At 42.8% G+C, this 27,549-nt stretch overlaps 1 long non-coding RNA gene across 2 annotated transcripts in view; it reads right to left on the reverse strand.

Moving 5' to 3' along the window:
* Window positions 1-12,430: 12,430 nt before the first annotated feature.
* LOC126179053 (uncharacterized) overlaps window positions 12,431-27,549 on the reverse strand; it is a 66,281-nt gene continuing 51,162 nt past the window's right edge. The window contains exon 6 of one of the 2 annotated variants that reach the window (XR_007536677.1): window positions 12,431-17,690. This is a non-coding gene — a long non-coding RNA (uncharacterized LOC126179053). The remainder of the gene's footprint in view (window positions 17,691-27,549) is intronic. The other variant, XR_007536678.1, reaches the window with a different exon arrangement.

The following is a 27,549-nucleotide window of genomic DNA, read 5'->3' on the forward strand; positions in this document are numbered from 1 at the left end:
CGGTGTGCTAGGAGGATGCTTGGCAAGTCTTGCAATGGCGACAGTCACAGAGGTAGGAGCCATAGGGTAGGTAGTTGGGTGCAGGAGCATCTTAGGGTCTGACAAGACTATTTGCGCAGATTGGGAGGGCAACGAAAACCTATTCTAGGTATGGTGGGCAAAATCTCAGATAAAATGAACCTCATTTCAGGGTATGATTTTAGGAAGTCGTGGCCTTATCGAAGTAGCTGATTAATACATTCCAGACCGTGATGATACTGAGAGGCCAGTGGTGTGCTCCAAAGTTGTTTTTTGGAGGGATCAGCTGTACCAGGACTGCATGTGATGGCCTGTGACATCTGCTTTTGAACTAGGCTAGTGGGGTAATTACGTCCAATGAAGGCTGAGGTGAGAATAGTGGTGTACTGGTGTTAAGAGTCTGCATCTGAACAACTACGTTTGCCTCAAATGCCAAGGCTGTATGGGACGGAATATTTGGCATGGATATGAAGGCAACCGTCAAAATTTAAGTACTGTTGTTTGTTAGAAGGTTTAATGTGGACGGAAGTGGTAGCTGGCCTTTGGCAAGGACGTGATTAACATCAAGGAAAGTGGCTCAGGATTTGGAACAGGACCACATGAAGTTTAATTGGGAGAAGGTTCCAGGAATTATAACAGGTCAGCCTCACCATGTGTCCATATGGTAAAGATGTCATCAATGTACGTAAACCAAACCAGGGGCTGAAGGCGAAGGGCTCCCAGGATATCCCCCTCCAAGTCACCCACGAAAAGGTTGGCATAGGAAGGAGCTATCCTGGTTCCCATGGCAGTACCCCTGATCCGTTTATATATCTGTCCCTCTAAGGTGACGTAGTTGTTCGCAAGTATAAAGTTGATTAATGTGAGCAGAAAGGATGTCATAGGCTTGGTATCACGTGGGCATTGGCTGACGAAATGTTCAGCAGCAGACAGTCCATCTACATGGGGGATGTTGGCATAGAGGGAGCTGGGATCAATGGTGAAATGCAAGATCTGTGGTGGGCATTGGAGGGGTACAGGTTTCAGACAATCTAGAAAAATGGTTAGTATCTTTGATATATAGGAGGGAGGTCTTTGTACTATGGGTTGCATCCGAAAAAATAAGTTTGCTAAAACTCCGAAGGCTATATGGGAAGGAATGTTTGACATGGAAAGGATGGCAACTGTTAAAACATAAGTAGTGTTGTATGTTAGTAGGTTTGATGTGGGCGGAAGTGTGTAGCTGGCCTTCAGTGAGGTTGAGCTCAACATCAAGAAAAGTAGCACACGATTCGGAATAGGACCACATGGAATTTAATTGGGAAAAGGTATTCAGAGATTCCAGGAATTTTTAAAGGTCATCCTCACCATGTGTCCATTTGGTAAAGATGTAATCAATGTAACTAAACCACGGGCTGAAGAAACTTTCAGCAGCAGATAGGCCACACCAGCTACACACTTGTGTCCACATCAGACCTACTAACACACTACACTATTTATGTTTAACAGTTGCCATGCTACCCACGTCAAACATTCCCTCCCATACAGCCTTGGCAGTTGAAGCAAACTTATTCTTTTGGATGCACGCTCTTTACAGCAATACACCACCATTCTCACCTCAGCCTTCACTGGATATAATTACACCACCAGCCTAGTTCAAATGCAGATTTCCCAGACCATCACATCCAATTCTGGTACTGCTGATCCCTCCAAAACACATCTTCGGAGCACACCACTGGTCTCTCAGTATTATCGTGGTCTGGAATGTATTAATCAGCTACTTCAACAACGCCACAACTTAAAATCATGTCCTGAAATGAGCTCCATTCTGTCTGAGATTTTGCCCACCATTCCTACAATAGCACTTCGTTGCCCTCCCAATCTCCGCAAATATTCTTGTCAGACCCTATGCTGCTCGTGCACCTATCTCCCTATCCTATGGCCACTACCCCTGTGACCATCGGCATCTCAAGACTTGCCCATGGACCCTCCTACCACCACCTATACTATCAGAGGTAGAGCCAGCTGTAAAATGACACGAGATATACCAGCTATTACGTTAACACTATTCGGCCTTTTACATCGCCAGGATTACCACTAAATTATCAGTTAGGATAAGTGGGGATGGGTACAGATTGTATACTGGCAACACACAATATCATGGGCAGAACATGCTCTAGAACATGACAAACGTGACCTCAATGCCTGTTCCACCACACACTCCATCTGGATTCTTCTCCCAGACACCAGTTTCTCACAATTCTGCAGGTGGGAATTACTGCTACAATGTCTTTGGTTCTCGCCACCCACCTGGTCTTAATTCACGTTAGTTTCTTCAGTCTCAGTTTTTCTGCACAAAACTACTCCTTTCTTTACTCCGTTTTAGTTTTTAACATCTTTCATTTTCATATCTACATATTTTTCACGTCCGTCCTCTGCTACATACAACGCACTTAGCTTTCCATTCATATTGACTCGTATACGACGTTTTAGCAGTAATCTCTATCGTGGATGTTATCCTGTCTGCCACTTTTAAGATCTCAGGTTTTTAAATCTCGTTCTGTGCAGTCCCCAACATTCCGTGTTTTCTTCTCATCCCGTCTGTTAAGTCCTCCCTGACCTGCGAAGTTTTCCGAAATCTACCCCCTTTCCTAGACCTCTCCAGTCCTTTTCCTTCGCCCCTCTTCCTTTCCGGTCAATCCTTCTGCCCGAAGAAGAAGCCAATGGTTCCGAAGGCTTGCCTAATTATAACCTCCTTTATGTGTGTGTTCTGCCGCCACTTGGTGAGTAAAATTTTTATCTGACCAATATATTTTGTTTGTTCAAAATCATCTTGTCTTTTGTTTTCATTCTTGGAGAGAGTGGTTGCTTCTTGATGGTCAAGATACCGCCAAGCCTCAACGCCAAAACGTGTAAGGTCCACCCACAGCAAGTGAAACCGTATAGTGTCTGCACATACGAAACCAATCACCTGTGCCCAGTAAATGTTCCGACTTAATCCCTACTTAGTATTACTCTGTAACGATCATCTTTCCTTGTATTACACAATGAGTGTGAAATGTTTTCCTAAACTGCCTGTAACACTTCATCTACCTCCCCAGGATGGTGACTTGCCTGATCCCCATTTTTTAATTTGGTTATCCTTCATCTTTTGATCTATGCGTGCTACCTTATTTGTTCCTATAATTTTATTGGCCTAATTATCTCACCAGAATTTTATAATAATCGGGGTCTTCTATTCAGATACAGAAGTTTTGTTTCCCACTACTTTACATGCCGCAAGAGTGCCTTTGCTTGCAGTTGGCACACTTCCCCCACCTACCAGTGTTTTACCTTTCCTTTTTAGCTGGTTTTATCCTTCCCTTCTATTTTTTCCATCCCAAATGAGCATACTAATGGTCATTCTGTCTGTCCATCTCATTCTTTTTAGAAGAATTTTTCCGATTTGACAGGCCCACAATGGACTGATGACCTAACACTTCGGTTCCTTACTCATATCATGACTCTATAGCTATCAGTGAATATAAATTGCAGAATAAAGTTGTTTCTACTTTTTTAAATTGTCTATAACAGTAACCATGCATAATGTAAACTGAGGTGAACTAAAAGGCACTTCCTTCGGCTCCACATCAACCAAAATGTTTCTTGAGATATGTGGGTGACACTTCTGTTATTTGGCCGCACAGCAGGGAAAAGCTCCTTATTTTGCTGTAACACCTGAGCTCCTGCCACTCTTAACATAAAATTCACAGTAGAAATGGAGAAGAATGGACAACTCCCATTTTTAGATGTTCTCCATAGAAAAGCAGATGGCACTTTTGGTCATAGTATTTACTGAAAACCAACTCTCACCCATCAGTATCTGCCACCATCCAGTACAAAAGGATGGTGGACTCGAAACTCTGGTTCACTGGGCACAAACTCTTCTGGATCCAGACAGCTTGACGACAGAGAACACCTGCAGTCTGTGTTCCACAGAAACGGATGTTCTTCCAGAGATATTTAGAAGGCACAACATGAATCGAAAAAGGTTGCTTTTTTGCCATGTGCGGCCATAATCAGCAGACTTCTCAAATAAAACATCAGGAGCGTTTTCTGTCCACCAACCAAGATTAAGGATCTGTTAGAGAACGTTAAAGGATGATCTGCCTAAAGAAGCCGAGCATTTACCACAAACCGTGTCAATGCGGTATGTCATATCAGCCAGACCACTACTATCGTTGACATCACATGTAAGGAACACCAACAGCACACCATACTCAAACAGGCTTCCAAATCAACTATAATGGAATGTTGTGTGGAACTACATCATTCGATGAATTACGACTTCAAGATACTTACACAGGCACCCAGATACTGGGAGAGTGTTATTAAAGAATCCACCATAATATAGGTCACACAGAATCTTATCAACCATGGTATGGGATATCAGCTTAGGATCTAAAGAAGCAATGGAGGCAACATCGAAACTCCGAGCGATATAGATTTGGAAATGGTGTCGGAGCAAGTAACCCAGCGCGATCAACACAGGGCGCACGAACGGTGGTAGTTCAGAAAGCAAATCAAGGACGGTCATTTCGAGAACAAATGGCAATTTGAACACCAGCAGCCAGAAAGTAACCCGATAGCCGCCACTAGTGGACGCGGATATCAGACGGAGCACCTGACGTGGCCGGATAGGGTAATAGAACAGCATTGTCCACAGGAAAGCTTAAATGACGGCAGTCAGAAGATTGAACGCCCAGTAAAACTTGTCAGACGACAAAATTATTAACTAACAACAGCAAATAGTACGCGCACAGCAGTCGCAACAACTATGACTTGCAGAAAACCCGATTTTCCAAGATGGCATAGCTGAACTAGTTGTAGACAGTCGTCCAATTAAGCCTGTGATCTACCAATGTTCCTAAAAATTAAATACCTTCTACTTCTTGTATTTCATGGTTTGAGAAATTTATTATAGCTTGCAAAGTTCTATGGTACGTATTGAACCGTTTATACTGGACCTTGTAAAAAAAAAAAAAATGGTAATTCGACTGCACTGAACCATTTGTTGATATTTTCAAATGTTTCCAGAGATATTTCTTCAATCACGGGACTGTTAAGCCGACTAATTTTTGTTCCTATACTCGTATCTGCAAAAAGTGCATCCTGAGATACTGCAAGTGGAAGATCATTTATGTATATCAGAAGCCAAGGACGGCCAGAAACATAATCTAAGAAATCACAATGTCTGATCATTGAAATTTGTCTCTTGTTATACAATTGATATGGAAATGATACTGTTTTCTGGCATTCAGATAAGATAAGAACCATGAACCTGCTGCACCTACTATTCAATATTATTAGTGTGTGGATATCATAGTCCACAGTAAATGGGCCAGTCAAGTGAAAAATTTTCGCAATTAATTGCAGTAAATCACATATCAAGATAAGTATAGCCTGCTCAAATGACAGCCCTTTTTCAAATCCTGTTTGCCACATAGTATGTTTTCCTGTACAAAGTATTTATAAACTCTAATGCACATGGCCACCCAGAAAATTTTGAAAATACTAACAAAAATGACAGTAATACACTCACTAATGCTTTCCTATTTTGCTAACTGGCATAACAGCAGCCTGTAAAATCCTAGCAGTACCATGGCATTTACCAAAGGGGAGGAGGGTGCTTTATGCTCACCCTAAAAATTTAGAAAACAGAATTCGTTGCTTGTTGTTGCAATAAATTGACAACAAAATTTTTAAAGTGGTATTATCTGTTCATTTCCAAATTGCCGACGCCAGAACACGGAACCGATGGGGCCGAAGGTGTCCGACAGTACTCGACAGCAAACGAATGACGCATGTGGCTCGGCATTGCACAATCACATTATTGTCATAGTGCGTTACGACTGCTGTGCATTCTTAGCATCTGCCGAGATGGACAGTGATCGCGCAAATATACGTTATCGAAGAATACGCTCTGGCGGAAAAGTATTGATTAATAAGATAGTTGAGTTCCGTCGAGAAGAAAAACGTAAAAGTTTTGCTAGTATCGTTAGCAACAGCTCTGAAGAGAGCACCAGTCGCCGTAGGAAAGAGTGTTAAGGGCATTGTGTAAGTAAATGATGTTAAGACAAAAATGGTTCAAATGGCTCTGAGCACTATGGGACTCAACTGCTGAGGTCATTAGTCCCCTAGAACTTAGAACTAAGTAAACCTAACTAACCTAAGGACATCACAAACATCCATGCCCGAGGCAGGATTCGAACCTGCGACCGTAGCGGTCTCGCGGTTCCAGACTGCAGCGCCAGAACCGCGCGGCCAAAATGATGTTAAGAAAGCCAGACGGAGTGGTCATAAAATTGTGCCACCAAGGACGAAGAGACGAAGGAAGAAACGAAGTGTCTCGACGACTTGGATAAGCGTTTACTGAAAGTAATGTTCTTGGAATATTACGACGTTAAAAGAGAAATAGCCACTCTTCGAAAGCTTTAGTTGGGTGAAACAATTTTGAAAGATATGAGGTTTCGTTTTAAAAAATGTAGAAACAGACGAACATTTCTGGTTGAGAGGGAGGGCACATTGCATGGCGTGCGCGCTTTCTTAGAAAGAAAACGAGAAACCCGTCATCAATACTGATGAAACATGGGTACATAAACACTATACTGTTCAAATGGCTCTGAGCACTATGGGACTCAACTGCTGAGGTCATTAGTCCCCTAAAACTTAGAACTAGTTAAACCTAACTAACCTAAGGACATCACACACATCCATGCCCGAGGCAGGATTCGAACCTGCGACCGTAGCTGTCTCGCGGTTCCAGACTGCAGCGCCAGAACCGCGCGGCCACTTCGGCCGGCACTATACTGTCAGCAAATGTTGGCAGCATAGTGACGTACCAAATGTGCGGAAAAATGAAACATCTGGGCAAAGAGCAATAGTGGTTCATGCAGGAGGAGAAATGGGGTTCACTGAGGGTGCAGAGTCATCTTTGATTCGAGATCAACATCGGAAGATCATCACAACGAAGTGAACTGTGAAAATTGTATAAAATGGATGCAAGACCGCCTAATGGCAAATGTTTCAGGTGAAAGTATTGTGGTATTAGACAACGCACCCTACCATTGTGTTCACGAAAATAAAGTGCCTAACACATCTTCTCGTAAAGCAGATATACGATCATGGATGACTAGGCATAAAATTCCGTTCGGTACGGATTTAACACTGTACAGGATGAGCTAACTTAGGAGTGGAAGGCGGTGGGTGGGAATAAACCATTAGGACAGTTTCAGGTAAAAGGCCATTTATCGGCAGTAAATGCACATAGTCAGGCCTAGGGAGGTGAAGGTGAGCCAGAGCGTAGTGGGGGGCGAAACATAGTTCGCAAAGTTCATGAAATTATGTGTCTACCATTCGGACGAGTCCCAACGGCGTGGCGGCTACTGAAATCAAAGTCCATGGTGCTTTGCCGCAGCACAGGCAGAGGCAGGTGGTGTTCACAGCTACAGGGCGCGACAGGCGTCTAAAGCTAGCGAAATGAGGGATGCTCAACTACCTGACCTACCGATAGATGGCTCTAGCGTCAAGCCTCCATGAGTCCAGGTGTCTCGGGTCACGCTCAACTACAGGATCAAACGATAGATGACTCTACGGTCACGTTACCATGATCCTTTGCGACGCCTGTAATACGGAGCGGCAAGGAAATTCCAACTCCTGCTTATTCTATAGTCTGATCTATGAATGATAACTGTTCGCGCAGATCGAGATATGGACGGGGATTGCACTGTTTGCCGGTTTCAAGCGACTATTGCCGTAAGCGCATACACGTGCTCTGCGCTAGAAAAAAGCGTGTTTGCTGCAAATTATGATTCTCTCTTGCCTGTGCGAATTTGTTGCTTATCTCTACCATCGACCGTGACAACTTGCAAGAAATGGAATTAAAGTTTAGCAAATAACTCGCTATGGTCGCGTTTAATGCTCACGATGGCAACCACTTTCACAGCAGAGATCTGAGAACAGTACTGAACGCATATTGGTTGTCGGAGAATGCGTGACGTAGATGCGCAGAACAGACTTGACCCTAACTATAGTGAAAAAATCTTGCAAGGAAAGGTTCCCTTCCTAGTTCCGCCACACAGTTTCGACCTAAATTCTGTAGAACTGGTCTGGAATCTTGGAAAGAATAAGATCTGTAGTTGTAATGCATAGAGCATCTCATTCACCAACCCGAAAAAATAAAGGCTGATGCTTCTGCTGTTAACAAATGTGTCACCAATCCTGAAGCAAGCCTTTCGACGTAAACCGTTACGTTAGCGATTTGCGCGTCAGTTTCGCTCCTTTTATATTCAAGTAGCTTTTCTGTTGGTTTCCCAAGGCAGAAGGAACCTCCTTCCAGATCTTTCTACCAGAAAAAAAACTTCAATGAGTACTAACTGGGTATTGAACACAGGACTTTGACATTACTAGCCAAAAACTGTAGTCGTTCCGCTACAATGTCAGTAAGGATATTTGGTATTGTAATTATAACTGAAGTATTACAATATGGATCAAGACCGTCACACACACACACAAATGGTATGTGATAACTATTGGAGAAGAAATACTTTGACGGGCAAGGGAACTAAAAATGTAACAAAATCACTCTGAATAGATTCAAGCAAAGGATCGGCAATATCATTCGCGACGAACCAACATTCACAGATATGAAAAATAACTACATCACCAGAGAAGATAGGTTAACTGTGCTGAATAGATTCAAGCAAAGGATCGGCAATATCATTCGCGACGAACCAACATTCACAGATATGAAAAATAACTACATCACCAGAGAAGATAGGTTAACTGTGGTCTTGACGGATACTGCCAGTGAAGAGTCGTTAGCAGCTAAATTAAGGTATACTGATACGTACTGTTTCTGTTGTCTTAAATGGGCACCTATTTCTGTGGCGCATACAGACACAGGCGTCTAAAGCTAGCGGTAGCTTGACGCTAGAGCCATCTATCAGTAGGTCAGGTAGTTGAGCATCTCTCATTTCGCTAGCTTTAGACGCCTGTCAGGGCGCGCAGCAGAGAGAGAGTGGCCCGGTGGCGGGCGGCCGGGTACATCCAACACGGTCACGCACCTTCCTCCGCCCTGATTGGTCAGAAGCCGAGGAACCAGCGGGACCGGCATGGAAATTTCCAGAGCGTGGCCTGGTCAGCGTCGTCCCCTGGGCGGCGTTACCTCGTCAGCACACGGGGGAAGTGCGCGATCAAGATGCTTGTTGACTTGCTGTTGCCAGACCGTAGGGCGAGAAAATTACAGGCAGCCGACTTGAAAGCAAATAAAAATAAAATTCCCTTCTATCAGGCTCATCCTTACAACACGCAACGAGCTCTTGGAAGCTGTGGGACTTAGAAACCTGAGCCAGACTGTACAGTTGATAGAGTACTAAAAGAATCCGAAAAAGGACTTAACAGTGTTACATCTTTCACCCTACAACTCTGTTCTGAATCCAATCGAACTTATGTGGAATTTAATTTCATCGAACAACGTCAACAGCGTTCCAACAAGTGACTATGGCTGCAATAAAGGACATTACGATAGGCGGCTCGAGGAAGGAGTGTGATAAAACTGAAATCTATTGAGGGCGAATACTGGGACAGACAGACACTGATGGACGAAGCTATTGAGAATGTAATTATTCAACTTCAACCAGAAAGTAACAGTGAAATTTGTCGTCGTTTTTAGGATATATCAGACGTGGCTACGGGCACCAACAACAGCTCCACGAAGGCAGCAGAATTTTGTGCAGACGGGCTAGGCATTCAGCACTTACATACGGATCAAAGGTTGTTTAAAACAATGTAGCTATTAACTTTTTTCATTAAATCATTTTTTGTTCTTGTCTTTTTCATTTGGAATCTTTACTAGTAACGAGACTTACATTTTTTGGTTGAGTTTTAGTCAAAAATTTATAACACACATTGAAACTTGACAATACATTTTAAGTACTTCTTCAAAACTTAACAATATAAATTGACTGACTACATTACAATATATTCAAAAGATAGACATAAAAGGAGCCCCTTGTCTCTTGTTATTATGAGTGATAAACATGTCTGGGAAATTATCAACGTCATAATGTGCATTACATAGGTAACTCAGCCAGGTAGCTGAGTGTGCTAGTACACCACTTCCAGGATGTAGGGAGGCACATATCAGCCTAAGACCAAAACCACATCTAGAATTAATGACGAGGACTGGTGAGTGACCACCCTACTTTTTCACAGCAAACTTAATGTGAGGCTGATACCCACTTTCCACCTCAGTTACACTTCATGCAATACACTTGGAGAAGCTATTCTTAGAAACTGTAAGCTATCTACTAAGATGTAGTTTGAACATCATTTGCTATTATAAAAAAAGGCAGGTATTAAAAGTTTCTGCCATTTTGGTAATATCTTTCATTAGCATGTTACCTATTTTTAAAGAAATTGATCATTTGTTGTTTCTAGTTTCCTGTCTCATCTTTTATTATGTTCCTTATTGCTAGAGACTTATTTTTTTCTTGAAATGTTTGTATATTTTGATGCTGTACTGACTTTGCTTAGTACAGTTTGTAATGTTATTTAATCCGGTCATCAATGTGCCTTCCTGCCAGGTAATATTATCCTGGCTTTGCATAATATTCTGATTCCATTGAAGCCCAACTATACGTAAGAAATTCATTTAAAAAACCCAGTGTTTTATCTTCTGACTCACTCCTTTGCTTGTGTTGGCCTCCATAATCAGAGTCCCAATCAGTTATCTGTATGTTATCCACAACAACCAAAGTTCTGAATGTGATCCAGATGTATACATCAACTTGACTGCCGCACACAAAGTGACATGTTTCACTGCCAGGCCACAACAACAGGCATAAAGCTCTGCTGCAGCTGGCAATGGCCATTTTACAGTCTACATGTTGCCTCATAGATTCAGATTCTTAATCTTTGGGTCAATTTAGCTTTTTAATCTAAAACCATTATTTAACTCCTTAATCTGATGAAAACTGCAGTTTCTAACTGCTCTAATTGTGTCTGGTTTACTAGCAATCAGCTATTAGGTTTGCAATAAACTGTCCCTTTTCCATGGGTGTTTTACACCAGAACTGACACACTACAATGTGAAAATCTGGACATACTTTTTCATCCAACAGATGGCATTGTATGCACTCAGGATGTAGAATGGAGGAAATTGCATATTTTTCACTACACTCCTTCAATTAATGTGAAAGTCATCTTGGTAATTTTTAGTATCACTAAAACAATTAGTTAATATTAATTCATTAATTTAAAATTTCTTTTATACAGTTCATCAGTGAAGTTATTTTGTCTAAATGTATGTTTAAGAATATTTTATTTATATCGAGAACTGTTGAACATTTATTTCCTTCACTAAGCTGATGCAAAATTAACACCTACCTCAAATTACAAGTTTGTAGTCTTTGCTGACATTGAGCAGCATTGTGATTTGTATTGTCATCAATGAAAACTTACTTCTTAAGATTCACACTAATGCTTGAACAATAGTTGCTTCGTCTAACATGAACATTTTTTAACCAGTGAAGGGTGATTGTATAATGTGTAATTATACAGTGCCCAAGACTGGTGGTGGCAGTGCTGCATGTAAGTAACAGCATTTTGCTTACATTGCTGTTGTTGATTATGAATATATAAAGCAGTGCTTGCTTTCAAATAGTGCCATAACAGTTGCCATTGTCAACACCCCTTTCAAGGGTCATATTACATGCATTCATTCCAAAATGAACTGCAAAGTTCTGGAATTAATCCAGAACATCAGTGCAAAGACTTAGGACCAGGAACTTGATGCCATCAAAAGGATTCAAACCACAGACCACAGACATCAGACTAGTGTGCATTAGCAACATTGCCTGTAGTGCATGATTACTTGTAAAGCAACAAATGCACTAAAAACTGTTTTAAACACAAAATATCCAGTGGAGTATTTGAAACAATTACTTTCTGTAGTTCACTGTACCAGCATGTTAAAATTTAACCACCTTTCATGTGAGGGATGTGTTTGACACTTATCAAAGCAATTAAAAAATACTTCCTGCACATTTTTCTCCCACATCAATTCATAGGACTTGTTCACAAGGTATACTGTATTAATGGTCATTCAGTTTCCAGCTACCAGTTAACCTGTATTTTAAAAGAACAGTGTGGTACATGCATTAGCTTAAGAGTATCAGGAATGTTAAGGTTTTTTAAGTCTGTATGATGTGTAGTCAAAGCTTACTCTTATTGCTCAAATGTTTTTGCTGTGTTCCCTTGAGGATTACTTTGTGATTGTAAACCAATATGACCAAGTGTTTTACATCATAAATCCTCCAGAAAAACCGAACTACATTTATTAAACAGTTCATTTAGTATTTGATTGAAGTTTTATTTGCTATTCATTTAATTAACAAGGTATTAAACATAACATCACATTTTGTGTGTAGTCACTGAAGTAGATTTCAAGAAAGTAAGTTCTGTTTAGTTGCTAAGAATTCGAAGAAATTGTCCACAATACATCAGCTCTCTGCTTTTTCAAAATGTCTTGGGTTCCCATCTGCACTACACATTTAACACAAAGTTAGTTTTAAAAATCCTTGCTAAAATGCATTATGTCCTCCATTCCTAGTTTTATTTTTGCGTAATTTGTTATGTACTAGAATCCTCTGTTACAGAATATGACTCCCAAGCATGCAATGTGTCTTCATATCAATAGTGACCACAGCAAAATTTCATCTTACATGTAACACCAATGAGGCAATTATTCTTATTTCAGCATGAACAAAAATGGTTCTTTCTAAATAAGCTTTTATGCAATTCAAACTGTGAAGACATTACCAAGTTGTGGTCAGCAAAGAGGCTTTAAAGTTTACCAGAAACCATTGTTTCTCATTCAGTTATTTTACGTTTCTTCTTCAATAAGACATTTTTCAGTCTATCTTAACTTACAATACTAATTATTACTAGACAACAAGAGACACTGAGGAAAAAGCAACACAAAGTCAGTTTCTTCAATTGAGATTTTATTCATCACAAAACATTGACCAGTACAAATATACATATTGCAAATGTAACAAAAGTGCTGTTGCTCATAAATAAAAAATAATTATATGACTAAATGGGATCTTTTATATACAATGCCAGGGGAAACAAAAGCATTTGGAAGACTTGGTCAGTGGCACTAACTTCCTGCATGTAGACATCATCAGCAAGTACACTACTGGCAATTAAAATGGCTACACCAAGAAGAAATGCAGATGATAAACGGGTATTCATTGGACAAATATATTATACTACAACTGACATGTGATTACATTTTCATGCAATTTGGGTGCATAGATCCTGGGAAATCAGTACCCAGAACAACCACCTCTGGCCGTAATAACAGCCTTGATATGCCTGGGCATTGAGTCAAACAGCTTGGATGGCGTGTACTGGTAGAGCTGCCCATGCAGTTTCAACACGATACCACAGTTCATCAAGAGTAGTGACTGGCGTATTGTGATGAGCCAGTTGCTCGGCCACCATTGACCAGACGTTTTCAATTGGTGAGAGATCTGGAGAATGTGCTGGCCAGGACAGCAGTCTAACATTTTCTGTATCTAGAAAGGACCGTACAGGATCTGCAACAAGTGGGTGTGCATTATCCTGCTGAAATGTAGGGTTTCGCAGGGATCGAATGAAGGGTAGAGCCATGGGTCTTAACCCATCACCCGCCAATGCGAACAAGAGATGGCCGAGACGTGTAACCAATAGCACCCCATACCATCACACTGGGTGAGACGCCAGTAGGGTGATGACGAATACACGCTTCCAATGTGCGTTCACTGCGATGTCGCCAAACATGCATGCGACCATCATGATGCTGTAAACAGAACCTGGATTCATCCGAAAAAATGGCTTTTTGCCATTCATGCACCCAGGTCCGTCGTTGAGTACACCATCGCAGGCGCTCCTGTCTGTGATGCAGCGTCAAGGGTAACCGCAGCCATGGTCTCCGAGCTTGTAGTCCATGCTGCTGGAAACGTCTTCAAACTGTTCGTGCATATGGTTGTTGTCTTGCAAACGTCCCCATCTGTTGACTCAGGGATCGAGACGTGACTGCACGATCCGTTACAGCCATGCAGATAAGATGCCCGTCATCTTGACTGCTAGTGATACGAGGCCATTGGGATCCGGCACGGCATCCCATATTACCCTCCTGAACCCACCAATTCCATTTTCTGCTAACAGTCATTTGATCTCGACCAACGCAAGCAGTAATGTCTCGATACGATAAACCGCAATTGCGATAGGCTACAATCCGACCTTTATCAAGGTCGGAAACGTGATGGTACGTATTTCTCCTCCTTACACGAGGCATCGCAACAACGTTACAGCAGGCAACGCCGGTCAGCTGCTGTTCGTGTATGAGAAATCGGTTGGAAACTTTCCTCATGTCAGTCTTGTGTAAAGCCCTGAAAAGCTAATCATTTGCATATCACAGCATCTTCTTCCTGTCGGTTAAATTTCGCGTCTGTAGCACGTCATCTTCGTGGTGTAGCAATTTTAATGGCCAGTAGTGTACTTAAGTGACTTGAGTTGGTTTCTCTGTGGGAGGTAGAACATTCAGAGTGCATTAGTTTTGTTCATTTTTACTGCTGTTACCATACCTGGTAGGTTATATAAGCTGAATAGCATCAGATGTTCAGTAGTCATTATGAAGGGCACAGATGCCACATACTAATGTCAGACAGCATTATCAGCACCTGACAGAGTTTGAAAGGGGTTCATTATAGGTCTCTGTTGGGCCAGCTGGTCAAACTATGTAATATCTAGATTTGTGGGGCGTCAAGATGTGACAGTGGTTCAATAACGTCCAAACAAGAACAAAAGACCAACTATATTTGTCATCGAAGTTACCATCTACCACATCTGCCACAAGGGAGGACTGCTGTATTCTGAACCAGGCACATCATAAACCCTTTGCCACCTGTCTACGAAAACAAGTAGTGGTCTGCCTGCAACATTCTACGTTTTCCTGCACCATTGGTCGGAGGCTAGTAGCAGGTGGACTAGGGAATTATTACTCCGTCTATAGCCCGTTGGTAACACAACACAAATGGCTACATTTGGGCTAGGGCTATGACTGGGCAGTACAGACTGCTGATAAATGGTGTTGCACTGTTCAGCGATGAATTGTGGTTGTGCCCTAACTGGATGACATTTCTCGGCATCCCAGAAAGAGGCGCCATTCATCTGGTGATCTGGAGAGGCTCTGTGGTGTCATTTTTGAATGGACAATATTTATCCACATACAACACATCTTCATGAACTGTGTGCATGATGCTGACATACTCCCATAGCCACCAAGATCTCCAACCCTGCTCCCGATAGAAAAAGTGTTGGACCAGCTCAGACATCACCTCCATCTCAGTACCGGTTTTCAGCGTATCAGGGATCAGCTACAACAGTTGTGGGCCAGCTTGTCTCAGGAGAACATACAACAGCTTCATGACACTCTTCCCAACCACAATAGTGTATGCATCCAGTCCAGAGCCAATACAATACTAATAGGTGGGCTCATATTGCCCAATTCTTTGTAAATTTGACTTAATTTTGTAATCACTGAAATAGCATCACATTCCCTCTCAATCCGTGAAACATCATTTTGTTTCCTCCTCTCCTTCTGTGTGGTTCACTCTTGTCAGGTAGTGTACAACAGTGTGCAAATTAATTGGAACAAGACAAACTTTTAATTGTGCCCATTTATACTATATGTGTAATGCAGTAGTAGCTTACCAAATGTTAATAACTAATTTGTGCTCCTTTTGTTTTAATGAGCTTCTGAATATGCTGAGGCAAGGATTTGACTAGGTTAGAGTACATTTTTGTACACTCTGTCTAGAAACTACACTTTTACTACATTTACTAATATGCATACTTTTGCTGTACAGTCTATTTTACGAAGATGCCCTTTGACAATACTCCACAGACTCTTGATGGGACTGATGTGTGGTGAATTACCAGGTCAATGAAACACCATTACTGTTTTCTTCCATGAAAGTCCTGAGTGCTTTATAATACACAGCACTACCTCATGTTGAAATTTTCCTTAACCACCTGCGAAGGTCAGTAGGAATGGTACACTCCTGTGCTAAGGATTTCCATGCACCTGGATGACTTCAACATGCCATCAACTGGAACTAGTGCCCCAGGGCCACTTGCCATGAAGAAACCCCCAAACATTTCTTTTGGGAGGGTATTTTACAGTCTGTTCCAGATTCTCAGCTCTCATTGTCCCACATCTGCTTCACCTGACAACCCTTGCTCTGTATCCTTCAACAAAGTGGGGCTCAACAATGAAATTACACTTCCCAATTACTGGAGGTCCAATAGTTTTATAATTTGGCCCATGCCAAAAGTTTCTTCTTCGTGCTTTTAACAACTGCTACTTTACTGGCTTTTGTGCCTTTGACCCACAATCAAGAAGCCTACACTGTACCATTAAAGACTCAGTTTCAACCCAAGTAGCCAATAAATATCCCTGAAAGTCCTTACATGTCTTGTAAGGATGAATTCTACTGTTTCCAAGTAGAGTTTTGTCAGTTCTATAAATGGTTTTTTTGTTTTCATCCACATTTGCCTTTTCTCTTTGGAGACAATGAGGCAGTACCACTGTATGCCCTAGTAACCCCTTAAACATTAGACTTTCTCCACACCAACAACAGAAGCAATGTCTCCTACAATCATAAATGTTTGTTCATGAAGGGCAAGTATTTTTGCCCACTTATTGGGTGAAATATCCATTTTAGTTTTCCTCTCGAGAACACAGAAATAGCACAGAATGTTGCTACACATACAAGCACTCAATTGAACTGGAGGGAGGACCTACAACTGTTGTTCACAATCAAGGCAGCAGTAGTCCAACAATTGGGCTGATAAACTTTGTTACAGGTAACCAACTTCAATTCCTTGTAAAATATGAACTTTTCCCAATTAATTCGTACACTATTGAGTATTGATTCAACAATAGGAAATAAATTTATGAGATCTGTACTTGGTAGTAGGAAATACACAAAATAGTATTATTGCAGCCCAAAGCTTTAATCTTAGTACAATGAAATAATGTGTTCGTCAGAAAAATTATGAAATAAACTGTCAAAGCAGCAGGCAAAAACAAATTATTTACTATCAAAAACAGTCTTGATCATAAATTATTTATTCCGGTGACCAGTTTCGACCACAACTGTGGTCATCTTCAGACCAATGAGTAAGAACTTCCTTCTGATGGTAAATCAGAGAGTAGTGATTTACCATCAGGAGGTGGTTCTTACTCATTGGTCTGAAGATGATCACGGTTGGAGTCGAAACCAGTCATCGGAATAAATAATTTGTGATCAAGACTGTTTTTCATAGTAAATATTTGTAACTACATTGATCACTGTTCACTCCCACAATGTATTCAAAAGTAAAAAACAAATTAATCTGATAAAAGAACTGATTTTTGTCTCAAAATGAGGCTTGTCTTTGGTACACTGTGACAACAGCAACAAATTTGTAAAAGACTCAGTAAACATACCTTTTGGACAACAGTAATTTCCAGAGGTTCCTCAGACTGTATGTCCATTCAGCCACCAGGGCTTATGTCAGTAACTTGTAATGATGTCTCCCAAAATTTTAACTGCAAACTATTAACAAACATTAATTCATTACATGTTTAAAACTGAAAATTGGGTTCATTTTTGAAGCTAGTGTAGCAATAACATTCCCTATTAAATTTTCCTCAGTGGGAGATTTGTAATGGTCTCTCACACTTCACAGCACTGGAAGTAATGCAAATGTTACAACTAACATTTAAGCAGCGTACAACAACAATCCAAAAGAAGCAACACATCAGTTTACATCAAATGCAATATGTAGGTTTATATTGAGGATGTTGGAATTAGTCCAGAACTATTGCAAAAATACAAGTACTTTTGAACATGGAACTTATCTCTGCTTATACACTATATAGTAACTGAACAAGTAGGGAAAGGGTGCGAGTGGAGCTTTTGCTGGTGATCTCTCCTGATGAGTGGAGAATGTTCCAACCACTCAAGTAAAATATCCCAAGATCAATACCATGCTAACTAAACAATTTGATGTCTGATTTCCTTACGCAAAGTTCCCCTATTACAAAATTACACACATTGCTCAATTTTATTGTACAATTAATTACCCAAGACAGACACAGTAATGTTTAGGCTTCACAATAAAATGAAGAGTAATTAAAAAGTACTGGAATAGAGGGGTACCCACCATCTTTGGAACTTCTAATATAACTAGAGACCTGAAGATATAGAAACTACACGTGTCCAAAACTGAAGCAACAAACTGGTTTTTCCATATCCTGTGTTTAATTCATTATATAATCATACAAACTGTCAACAGAAAACCATGACATCTGGGCACTATCAAACAGAGTACTGTTGGGTAGTCCTACGCCCACGATCACTGTGTTCACAGTCACAGATGGTGCAGTATGGCACACAGAAGACACCTACCAGACTCTCCATGGTGGAGGGCGATAGGAACAATGGAAGCAGGACAGTTGCAAACTCACGTGGCCTGATGACTTAACATGAACCGTTATGTTTCTTGGGTATGGCGACAGTTTAGAGAGACCAAAACCGTATCACAGAGACCAGGGCAGGGCCAATCACACATGATATCGGACGGAATGGACCATTATTTGGCAGTAAAGGTATGATGGTACCACGTTAATGCTGCATAGCAATTGGCATCGGACCTCACAGAATCCACTGGATGTGTTGTAGAAGGCAAACAGTGTAGAGAAGGCTTCGACTGTGGCCTTTATTGTCAGAGAACTTCCGTATGTGTGCCTCTGACACATCTTCACAAAGGAAACGTCAAGTGTGGAGTCATCAACATACCACCTGGACAGTCGAAGAATGGGCCAATGTTCTTTTGACAGATGTTTCCCAATTTGGTTTGGAGAATGATTCTCAACAGATTCGCATACGAATGGAATGTGGAACACAATTTCGGGACCCGAACACTGTGGAAACCGAGCAATATTGAGGAGAATGGCTGACAATGTGGGCAGGGATTATGTTGGCCATTGTAACACCTCTTCATGCTGTTGTACTGGTGAATTAGAAAGGTTTAACCGCTGTCCAATACCGTGACAATTTTGGGACCTCATGTACAGATGTTAAGAGGTGCCGTGTGTCCAGACTTCGTATTGATGGACAATAATGCTCAACGTTATAGAGCACAGCACGAGTGGTTGATTATTTTTTTTTTAAGAAATGGAAGATACTGCACTCATGGTGAGGCCTGCTAGCTCTCCCGAATTGAATCCCATTGAGCATGTCTGGGATACACTAGACAGACAGGTTGCATCATGTGAACATCCTCCAACCACTCTCCAAGACTTGCAAGCAGCTCTGCACAATAAATGGGCGTCATTGTCTCAACATGAAACTGATGACATCATTCACAGCATGCTCAGACACTATTTAGCCTCTATTTCTGCCAGAGTTGGTCACACCCTATAGTGACCACATTAACCAGTTGTTGGGATGTGTGTGCAAATCCGTTAAGGTATAAAAACAAAACAAAAAACCTTTTCATCTACTGTAATGCAGTTGTTTACATTTTGTTTTCTTTACATTATTTCTACTTTATTGTCAGCAGTCTATAATGTTTTACACCAAAATTTTCGTTTGTTGCTTTAATTTTAGAGACACCAGTGAATTTATGGCAGAATTTGCATCTACATTTATTTTGATTGTTAATGAACAGAAGTACAAATTGAGAACATAGTCACACGAGAGAGAGAGAGAGCGGCCCCGGGGCCGGAGAGGGGGGGGGGGGGGGGCATATAGTGCACATTGGTGACGAGTACAATACTGATAAAGTGATGATCTTGCTGACAAATAAGAAATGGAAAGGAGGCCTTTCTAAACACAGTGCAGCTGAAACACACTGCTATATTAGTAGATTGGTGGACATCATTCAGTCCCAGCTTTGGCAGGTCAAATTGCAAAGCAAACAGGGTTGTCACAGAATGGCTCTGCAATGAATTTGCAAACGCTGTAAATGTCACCAAGTCAAAAATAGTATTTCCCAATCAATATTCATATTCATCATCAGCCAACTGAAGAGATATTTCTCCTAGATTCTCTTCATAGTGGACAAGTGTGTTATGACAAAATTTGTGTACTCTGAATGCTTCAGAGCTCAGCTCTTAACAGAAAATTGCTAATTATATGAACCTGAGAGAATCAGACCTACATTCTGAGTGAGTAATTTGTTTTCGGAAGGACTAGTCTCCCAACACACAAAAATGTATGGGTGGTTTGTAGAAAAAAAGGAAAAATTTTTTTTTTCTTAGTAGTCTCCTACTGCCCCAGTCCTCAAACCAACAGAAGACCGGTAAGCAAGGCTGGCCTTGCATCATGAACTAGAGATATCTTCAGAACTTCATCATGGCAGCATAGGATGATTGATCGATTGAGGTGAGTTATGGGACCAAACAGCAAGGTCATCAGTCCCGCGATTCTGAAGTCAGTTAAAGAAGAAAGATGTTCCGCTAAAAGTGGTAGGATTCAGTCAGGGGAGTCAAATTATAAAATAATGAACATTAAACACACACAGTACATGGCATAAAAGGTGAGACCAAATCTAAAAACGGGAAAGGGGGGTGGCCATCATGGGGTCACAGATCGAGAAGACTATAAAAGAAGTCCCAACCACAACCAACCTGCCCCTGCTCCAAGACTACAGTAGAACCTTATATCTGGAAATAAAAACCACTTTCGTGGAGGAAACTGAGGAACAGTTGAAACATCCATGGATCATCTGCTAATACTAAATTTACGGAATCAGGAAGCCTACACTTAACATGAAGGGCTGAAAGAAGGGTACAGTCCACCAATATTTGGGATATCATCAGTCTGGCTCCACAACCACATTGCAGGGCTGGGTCGTTACGTAGTAGGAAACAATGGGCGAGCCGGGTATGACAAATGGGTAAACAGCATAAAACAGTGGACTTCTTCAGAGAGAAGCGGAAAGAAAAGTGCCAATCTGCAGTAGACTCCTTGACTGTGGGGAGTTTATTACTATGAGCAGTAGCGTTCCAGATGACATTCCACTTTTGGGCAAAGATAGATCTGACGTAAATCTGCATGTCTGCAGCTGGAATCATGAAAGGAAATGGGGGTATGTATCTGCTTCTCTTGCCAAACTGTCAGCCAGTTCATTCACTGGGATGCTCACATGACCTGGGACCCAGAGAAAAATAACTGAACAGGCAACATGCTCAAGGGTAGAGATAAGGTAATGGATAGCAGAGACCAAAGGGTGATGGGAGTAGCATTAGTCGATAGCCTGCAGGTTGCTCATTTAGTCTGAACAAATTAAAACACTGTGGAGGAAGGCCTGAGAAACAAAAAGGAGGGCCCTGTGAATGGCTAGCTCTGCTGTGAACTCATTACATTATCCTGGCATAAATGGTGTTCGAAGCCATTAGGAGACTTGAAAGCGTATACCACTTTATTGATTGTCTTAGAACCATCAGTGTAAAAGATGGTGGCACCCTGGAACTCAGTAAGGATGGCACATATAAGACGCCAGAAATCCATGGACTGACATAGATCTCAAGACCCTGGAATACATCGGTCCTAATCCGTGGTCTAGGCACCATCCAAGGGGAGTATGGAAGGAAAGACACAAGGTGCAATCCAGTGAATGGAGACAGATATCCCGACAGAGGGAAGTGACACGCATGCCAACTGGCAATCCCACCTGTGGGCAGGTGTTAGGAGGGAGACATCCCTTGCTGGCAAAGAGCACAGAGTATGCAGGATGGTCAGGAAACTGGCAAATGGTGACTGCGTAAGCAACAAGGAGTTGGCTACGTCGGATGTATAGAGGGAGAATTCCCACTTCTGTGAGGTGACTACCAATGGGATTAGTGCGAAAGGCTTTTTCTCACCTCCAATAGACAGATGCACCCCACAATAATGGACAGGGTCAAGCAGTTTCAAAGTGGAGGAACTGCTGAACCATAAACCTGACTACCATAATCTAGTCTGGACAAGACCAGAGCACGGTAAAGATGGAAAAGAGTGGAACGGTCTGCACACCAAGATGTGTGGGCGTTGGAGCCAGCACTCAGCAGATGCTAACGAGTGGGAGCTGCACCAGATGCAAAAATCGTCGACATAGAATGCCCAGAGGCCAAACAGTGGTCACAAGCCCATTGATGGCAATGAAATAGAGTATTGACACAGAGATACTGTTCTGAATCCGGGGGGCGCTGGGTGAAATGCCAATGGGAATCCAGAAGAGCCGGTGAGACAAAAACTCGCAGAAAAAAATCTGAAGGGGACCATGGAAGTCCCAGCCATGGAGGGCAACTAAAATGTGGTGGCACCAAGCCTTGTCGCTCAAAGAAAACCGTGACCAGATGCTGGAGGTAAGTAAAAGCCTGTCGGATGGCTGATTCTAATCTGAGTAAATGGTCAGTTGAAGATGACCTGCCCGGAAGTCTCACTGATACGGGGACAAAAGGCCCCGGGATTCGAGTACCAAACATTATCTGAAGATGACCATCCTCTCGAGCAGTTTATGAAGTACATTCATCAGGCTAATTGGGTGGTAGCTAGCGAGATACATTGGGTTCTTACTGGGCTTAAGGAAAGGGTAACTATACTATCTTGCCATTGTGACAAGAAAGCAGTCATCAGCCAAATGCGGTTGAAGACCCAGAGGAGATGCTGCCTCTGGGGAACATCCAAGTGTTAGATCATTTGGTTGTTGGTGGAATCTGGACTGTCTCTTTAAGAGCTAAGAGCCTGCAAGAATTCCCATTCAGTGAAGGTGCATTATAGGGCTCAGCATGGTGCTTAGTGATACAGAGGGATGTCTATTCAACCCTGTGTTTCTGTCGGATAAAGATGGTAGGATAGGAAGAGGATGCCAAGGCCATCACAAAGTGTGTCGTGAGATGTTCCATTAGGACCAATGGATCAGTGCACTGAGCACATTTGAGGTTAAGACCCTGGACAGTTGACTGTCGCTGGCAGCCCAGAAGGCTACGGAGCTTGGACCAAACCTGTGATGAAGAGGCATATGTTCCCAGGGAGGACATATGGTACTCCCAGCATTTCTGTTTACTCTGCTTAATAGGTTAATGAGGTTGGTCTGTGAAGGGTGTCGCTTAAATCGCTGCAGTGCCTGTTGGCGGTCCTGGACAACACAGCAACATTCTTGGTCCACCACAGTACCAGTCGATGACTGGGACCTGTGGATAGAACAGCAGTGCCAGCAGCATGAAGAATAGTGGCAGAGATGCCGTGCGTGACCACATCAATGGAATTCGAGAGGGAGGTGTAAAAGTGTGCAGTAGACTATGTAAAGGCCAATTGGCCCTGCGGAATGCCCAACATAGGGACCCGTCTGCCTGGTGGCAGCAGGGGAATGACACAATCATCGGAAAGTGGCCACTGTCACAAAGGTCATCATGGGCTGACAAATGTAGGGAAACCAAGAGAGCAGGCGAGAAGATTGTGAGATCGATAGCGAAGAAGGTGCCAAGAGCAGCACTGAAGTGGGTAGGGGAACCATCATTGAGGAGAGACAAATCGGGGTCTGTGATAAGTTGGTCAGTTAGGAGATCCCTTCCCATTTAAGTGACATTTCAAGCACAGTGGGTGGTGGGCTCTGAAGTCCCCAAGCAGAAGAAACAGAGGCGAGAGTTGCTGGATTAAGGGTGACAGTTCAATGTAAGGAAGTGGCCTACCTGGAGGGAGGTAGACATTGCAAATGATGATTGCTGGAGTCGTTTGCTCTTGAACCACTATTGCTTCCAAGTTGGTACATAGGGGGATCCAGTCACTAATGACATTGGAGCGAACCAAAGTGCACACCCCACCAGATGCTACCCTGGGGCTCACACAGTTCCAACAGAATGTCTGATAACCATGAAATGTTGCCAAGTGGTTATCACAAAAACGCATTTCTTAAAGAGCAAGAAAGAACGCAGAATAGGAGGAGACAAGACATTGCATTTCCGGTAGGTGACGACAGTATCTGTTGCAATTCCACTGGATGACTGTGTGGTGAGAGTCCAAGTTAGACATACAGAAGCCAAGAGAATTTCATGTCACTCAGCCAGTAGTCGTCACCGACATCTATAACTAAAATGTCAGACTCACGTTGCGAAAGGAGAGATGGCACCTCAGGGGGCATCAGGGGTGCCTTGTCTTGGGATTTATGTTTCTCCTCCTCCTCCCCCCCCCCCTTTCAGAGGTGGAAGAGGACAGGGCAACAAGGGAACCAAAAGAGCAGGCAACCTTGAGGGGCACAGACGGTGTGGCTCGTGGCTGAGTAGTGGTAGGAGTCTTCCGGCCTGAGAGATGCTTGGGAGATTGCAAATGATGATTGCTGGAGTCGTTTGCTCTTGAACCACTATTGCTTCCAAGTTGGTACATAGGGGGATCCAGTCACTAATGACATTGGAGGCACTACTTTAGCCGGGGAGCAGCTCCCGAATGAAGGCCGTGGAAACTGCAGAGGAGGAGGGGGAGGGGGAGGGGAGAGGGGTACAGAGCTGGGCTAACGAAGAGGTAGGAGGAGAAAATGAAATAACAGAGGCGAAAGTTGAAGATAGTGACTCTGGGTGGAGTCTCTCATACTTCTGGCAAGCCACAGCATAAGAAAACTGATCTTGGTACTTGTATTCTTGGATCTCCTTTCCTCTCTTGTAAGCCGGGCGAGCAAGGGGAGTGGTGATCAGCACAATTGAAACATAAAGATGACAGAACATAGGGGCTTCCCTCATGGAGTGGGTGTCCACAGTCACCACACAAGGGCTCTGCAGTACAGTGGAAAGACATATGGCCCAAAACGCAAGCACTGAAAGCACCGCATAGATGGAGGGACATGTGGCACATAACCTTGACCTTCTTTTGAGAGGGTATCCCCCTCGAAAGCCAGAATGAAGACACAAGTATCAGTGCGGTTGTCTTTGCGACCATTCTGCACACATCGAACAAAATGAACACCACACTGCTCCAAATTAGCCCAGAATTACTCATCAGTTTGCAGGACGAGATCTCTATAAAAAATCACTCCCTGGACCATACTCAGAGATTGATGAGGAGTAATAGAAACTGGGACATTGCCAAGACGATCACAGGCATGAAGAGCTGTGAATTGGGTAGCAGAAGCAGCTTTCATCAACAGGGAGTCTGTCCACATCTTACTGAGACTCCACTTCACCAAACTTGTCCTCGATATTTTCCATGAAGAACAATGGGTTTGTGGCGGTGAATGTGTCCCTGTCTGTCCGAGTAAAGATGAGGTAACAGGGAAAGTTTCATCCCAAGATGGTGAGCCTGGCAACCCTGGCCCATCGTGTAGCCAGGGAAAGGAAAGTTGCCAGGTCAGGTGAAGCAGCATTCAATGATCCTTCACCATTAAAAGAGAGAAACGTTTGAGAACAGTCTGATTTTTGCAGCTTGATACACTTCTTGCGCCAAGTATCCGTCCTGATACCACCCAATCAGACCAGTGGCTCTCCCCATGCGCGCTACCCAGCCACACCAAGGGCCATCTGGCACCATTAAAAAAGAGAAACGTTTGAGAACAGTCCGATTTTTGCAGCTTGATACACTTCTTGTGCCAAGTATCCATCCTGATACCATCCAATCAGACCAGTGGCTCTCCCCATGGGTGCTACCCAGCCACACCAAGGGCCATCTGGCACTGCGGCCGTTGCCAGGAGTTCTGATGCTCCAAGAAGATAAGCAACCACTCCTTGACATACATGGGGAGGGAACAGCTGACATATCAGTAGTGTGATCCCTGTGTTGTCAGAGGTCTCAGCCATATGTGTACCACCACACAGACTGGCTACATGTGCTGGTGACCTAGCAAGGTGGAAGGGGGCTACAGCAGGGAAGGGAGAGAGGAGAAGGAAAGGGGCAGAAGAGGACAGGGAGAGAGGAGAAGGAAAGGGGCAGAAGAGGACAGGGAGAGAGGAGCAGGAAAGGGGCAGAAGAGGACAGGGAGAGAGGAGAAGGAAAGGGGCAGAAGAGGACAGGGAGAGAGGAGAAGGAAAGGGGCAGAAGAGGACAGGGAGAGAGGAGAAGGAGAGAGGAGAAGGAAAGGGAGAGAGGAATACACACTGTAGATGTCAGGGAAGGAGTTCTTCCCCAAATGGCTCACACAAAAAAACAGGAAATTTGGAAGTTGAGATCAAACCTCAAGTGAGGACCTAAATGCCAAAAAGGATGAAAGAACAGGCAAAAGAAACAAAATTGCAACCAATACAGGGAACCAGATGGCTAGCCAGGTCGACATAAATCAGAACACCGAGAGAGGGGATGGAGGGGGCAACGGGAAAGGAGTGAGGATAGGGAGGGAGGGTAGGGTGAAGGACGTGCAGCCAGGGAAGGAAGAATTGGATGCAATAGCTCGGGGCCCTGTGTGTGCCCCACATGAACTCACGAAAGAACCGTGAGCCTCCTGCGGGACAGAATAGGATGATTTAGTACAATGGTCTATTGCTCACCTCACAGGCTGCCTTCCATGCACAATTACTAAATTTGAAGGCCTTTAGATGGGATATTACGCGGCCAAAAGAGTACAAGCTAATACTATTATCAAGTACCTACTTTCTTGAAAATTTCAAACATCTTGCACTACACTATATTGTCAGTGCTTAAATTCGGACAGCAAATGTTATAGAAGCCTATTTTTCTTACATTTTGTCTATACTATCAACTGCAGTGTCAGAACTGTCTTCCTCATGCCTTCGCCTTTCTTAGTACTAAACTGATTGCCACCTAACAGATCCTCCCATTTATCTGCTACCTGACTTGTCTGATAAGCCTAGCAAAGCTCTGGAACCTCCATTTTGCAAATACCATTCCCTTGTTGATTTTTCCTGCAGCCATTTTGCTTTAGCTTCATTGAACTTCCACCAAATTTTGAAGTGGGTTTCTCTGGACTTCAAGTATATGATCTCTTGTTGACTGGATATTATAAAACTGAACACTACTGTTACAACTCTAGAAAATTCCATCTGCAAGGAATGCATATAGATGGGAAACAGCTGAGTCATGTACAGCAGACAAATGTTTGTGGCAAGGCAATAATATGGGTTCATATATAAATCTTTAAGCCTCCAGCAGATTTGGTTTACGTACACTATGTGATCAGAACTATCTGGACACATCAGTGGACTTCAATATGCAGTGTTTCCATACTTTTGCCTTTATGATGGCTGAACTCTGCTGGGTACACTTTCAATGAGATGTCTAGAGGAATGGCGGTCCTTTCTTCATCAAGATCAGAAACCAGAGGAGGTAATAATGTTAGATGCTCAGGGCCTGGAACAAAGTTGACATTCTAGCTTATGGCAAAGGCATCCCATTGGCTTCAGCTTAGGACTCTGGGCATGGCCAGTCCATTTCAGAAATGTCTCACTTTTCAGTATGCCCTCATAATAATACTGATTAAATGATCACT

This window comes from Schistocerca cancellata, chromosome 1, assembly GCF_023864275.1.
Source record: "Schistocerca cancellata isolate TAMUIC-IGC-003103 chromosome 1, iqSchCanc2.1, whole genome shotgun sequence".
Classification (NCBI taxonomy): Eukaryota; Metazoa; Arthropoda; class Insecta; order Orthoptera; family Acrididae; genus Schistocerca; species Schistocerca cancellata.